Raw genomic sequence first — 4,353 nt, forward strand, 5'->3', positions numbered from 1 at the left:
GTGAATTCCTTATGTCATCTGAACCGGGACCTACTGCACAGTGAGGCTTGTCACGTTTACTGCATCTCACATGTAGGCCAGGGGCAACCAGGCTGTTGCTTAACGAGGATGTATAATAGCTGATCGCATTTTGGGCCATTGGTTTGTCACTGTGATGGTGCCAAGTAATGGCTTTAAAAGTGATGCAATGAGGCCAATTCTGACTCACTCATGAGCCTACAAACCACAAAGCAGCCTGTTTCCCTGTAAACCACAAAACAGCATGTTCCCAAAGACTCTGGCTCACAGCATACTAGACCCTGTCCACTGCTAGATTCATTTAAAGTCTGTGTCTGGAATATATTAGGAACTTTTTTAAAAAAAATGTCATTCATCTATTGTTGTAATTCTCAGGTAATACCCACTCTTTCCCACACTTGGCTCCTAGCGCCTGCAAAGACGGAGCCTGCCTGTGAGGAAAGCAACATTTAACCACCCTAATTAGTGGCTTCAGATGGAAGCATCTCCAAGGTGCTGGGATTCTGAGAAGATTTACACCCCGCTCCTTTGAGACGCTCTGCAAGCTGGTGTATAATTTGTAAGCGCGTAAAGAAAGAGAATGCTCAGAATATAGTATCCAGGGTCCACCTATTTCTATTTGTATTTATTAAGTTCTTTGTAAATCTCAATTTAGCTGATGTCTTCTGACTGAAAATGCAGCTCTTGGTGAAGGAGTCGGTGTGAGGCTGTGCAAGAAGAATCACAGCAGCGTCATTATCAGACTAGAAATATTACAAAATAGAACAGACTGGAAAGGGGAGGGAAAACGAAACGTGGGCCAGAATCTGTGACTCAGCAAATTCTCTCATGCACAACATATTGCAAGAAGCACTGTTCAATCCTCGCTCCGCACACACTTCCCTCTTCGTTTCTTCGTTTTTGTCAGTAATGAAATGTGTGGAGTGTGTGTGTTTGTGGGTGCAGTTTGACTCTGCACTGCTTTATCTACTAGAAGTCTCCTTGACGTTGTCATAATATGTGACAATTATATTTCATTTTTCAAGATCAAAAAAGTACATGGAAAGGCTGGTGGCCCATTGAAAACCGTTCTCTCTGGAGGGTGTCTGGTGGCTGCCTACCTGTAACAGTGGCCTTCTCACCTGGGTCCAAGCCCTTGGTTTTGAGATGAATGTTCGTGCTGGCAGATCTCTCCAGTTCCCACTTGTCTTCTCCCCTAAGCTTGGTTGTTCTGTATTTTTTTTTCCTCCAAATGCTATCTTGTTACAACATGTGGGTTTTTTGGGGGGTGGGGGGTATCTTGGGTTTGGTTTCAGTCCAGACACTCAGATTCCTGTTAGCACCATATTCTAAACCTGTGAGCCATTCTGTACCACCTTGGCATCCCTCTGAGGCTCAAGGCACCCTGGCTTCGTCATGGGGGAAACTTTGGTGCAAAATGACACTGAGGTGACATTTATAAATTTCTCTAGGACATTACAATGTTAGTGATGAACTACAATGTAAAAGTTCCTTGTAGATCTGTCCTAGTGCTGCACCAAGGAAAGGATCCAAGCTTTTCAACCCGATTCATGGCTTTGAATTTTGCTATCCCGGAAGCTTAGAAAGTATAAGTTGACAGCATGCAGTCAAAAGTGACAGGTTTGCATTCTTCATGCTTTAAGTCCAGGCCTGGCTTTGGAAATCGGAGGCTCTGGACCCTTGATACCATCATTAGTTTCTTCGATTTATACTATGTGAGTTTCTGTCACTCTTCCCTTCAGTTTTAGGACGTTTTAGATTTGAGAATCTCAGCTGCTATCATTATTTGACAGTGTTCCTTATCATGGCTGTAGTGACAACTGCAAAGCTGGCCCTCTGCCCAGTGATCCTTTCTGCTGATATTTGGAAAATAGTTGTTTTGCATTGTGGTGAGGTAGAAACTTACAGATTCTTTAGAAAGTCAGTTGTATCAGATGGTGTTTTGCTGGGGCAGACTCGGAAAGGAGTGTTTTCCTGTAGTGGACACAGGTGAAAAAGACACATGATAAAAGATTCTTCACTAATGACACACATATGTTAGTTCACCTTACATTATGTAACTAAGCCCAGTTTGCCATGACTCCATTAAAACAAAACAAAACAAAACAAAACAACAATAACAACAACAACAAAAAAGCCAAAAACCTTGTGATGTTCTTCTGGTGACTCCTTGCTACTTTCACAGACTCAGGCCAATGGACAAAATAATATCAGCTACTACATGTTCATGTGAAGTTTTACTAAGACAGCCTCACCTACTAAGACGAGACACATGCTAAGACAAAACCCATAAAAGACACGCGATATTTAAAGAAACATAAATAGAACTCCACAGACAATGAGGAAGACTTACTTATATAACTAACTTTACAACACTTCTTGGTCTCAAGTCTTCCCTAACCTTCACTTTGTTAAAAAACAAAAACAAAAAACCAAAAAACCAAAACCAAAACCAAAAAGACACAAGGAAAAACTTCTCCTAGCCTAACTGTTCCTGCGGACTCCCGTGGATTCGAATAAGGCCTGAGTAACTCTGCCAGGCCGTGCCACCACTACCGACTCACGTGTACTATCCCCACACTACTAAGCCAATTCACTATATACTTGTGAATATATTCACAAGTGTTTTCAAATAGATCAAGGAGCCACTATGGATTCCAATAAACTAAACTATTAATTTCCTAACAACACAGATTAAATTTACTCCCCAAACAATTTCTAAACAGGTCTACTTCCCCCATATCCCAACAAATTTTCTTTTCCACTACCTCTAGTAGATGATGGGCTTAAAAAGAAATTAAAATATTTAAAAACCATTATTAAATTAAAATTTAAAAAAATTAAAGCTACATTTTGGTTCCCACCAGTAAGAACCATCCCCGCCTGCAGTTTGCCCACTGTTTTCTCTAAGTCCGTCTACCATGGCTCATGTCCAAATTCACTGTTCAGGTAAATTTTTTTCTTCATTGCTAAGAGAATGCTTCGTGTTTCTTGATATTATATTTGACTGTGATATTGAGGCCAGGTGCCATTTAGATTTGGGAGCTAAACACCTTGCTTTTTTTTTTTTTAAAGATAGATTTATTTATTTATTTATTATATGTAAGTACACTGTAGCTGACTTCAGACACTCCAGAAGAGGGAGTCAGATATCGTTACGGATGGTTGTGAGCCACCATGTGGTTGCTGGGATTTGAACTCCGGACCTTCGGAAGAGAGTCGGGTGCTCTTACCCACTGAGCCATCTCACCAGCCCAACACCTTGCTTTTTGAGACAGGGTCTTTCATTGACACCTGTGGCTAGTCACCTAGGCTAGGCTGGATGGCAGCAAGCACCAGGGATTCCCCTGTCGGTACTCCCCTCGCTATTACAAGTGTAAGTACAGGTGTCACCGTGCCTGGCTTTTCTCACGAGGGGGCTGGGGATCAAACTCAGGCCCTCATGCTTGTGCAGGAAACACTGTGGGCTGAGTAATCTCCCCAGGCTTTGAGGTTTACTTCCTGTCCCGTCAACTGTTTTCTTCCCAGGGACAGGCAGACAGGAGGTGTCACATCTTAGGAATCACTCAGGAGGAGATGGGGAGTGGACAGTTGGTTTCTAAGTTCTGGAATTCGAAGAGGAGATCACCCATGGAAACAGCTGGAGCCATCAGACTTGAGTGACCTTGAAACCATGGGAACGGATTAGATCTCCCAAGTAGATGATACCATTGAGGGATGCGGCAGAGAAGACTTCTGTAATTCAGTTCACAAGGACATTTTCAGTTCTTAGCATCTGAGTTCTGCTCACCACCACCTCACAGACAACTGTTGAAGTATTCACTCACACAGAGCTCTATCTCATGATCATAATTTCTTAGTATCCTTTATAGATATAAAACTGTGATTGGTGATTTTTTTTCTTGTTAATTACAACTTAGTTTAAAATGTTCAGAAGATTGTTCTTATTTCTCTTTTGCAATCAGAGAGACTAGTCTGCCCAAGCTCCTCTGCATCTCTGTCTTACTCTCATTTCCCTGTATTTTTATCCTACCTCCACCTTGTTCCTCACCTGGCCAAAAATCCAGAAGAGAGTTGTACAACGGTACTGGGATCTCAGCACTGGGGAAGGATCGAGGCTTAGTACACTGTTTCTCAGAACCATGGTCAGCATCACAATTTACTTGCCTGGATAACACCTCCTCTCTCTATTTATCACTGTCTAGAGGGCTCCTGATTTAATAATGACTCCAATTATTATTTGACTGGGTGATGTTCTGAGAATGATAGGTCTTCAATAGAAAACATACTTAAAATTTTTAATTTTGATTTTTTTGGGGGGGGGGCTGGATATAA

The sequence above is a fragment of the Mus caroli genome, chromosome 14 (genome assembly GCF_900094665.2).
Source record: "Mus caroli chromosome 14, CAROLI_EIJ_v1.1, whole genome shotgun sequence".
Lineage (NCBI taxonomy): Eukaryota > Metazoa > Chordata > Mammalia > Rodentia > Muridae > Mus > Mus caroli.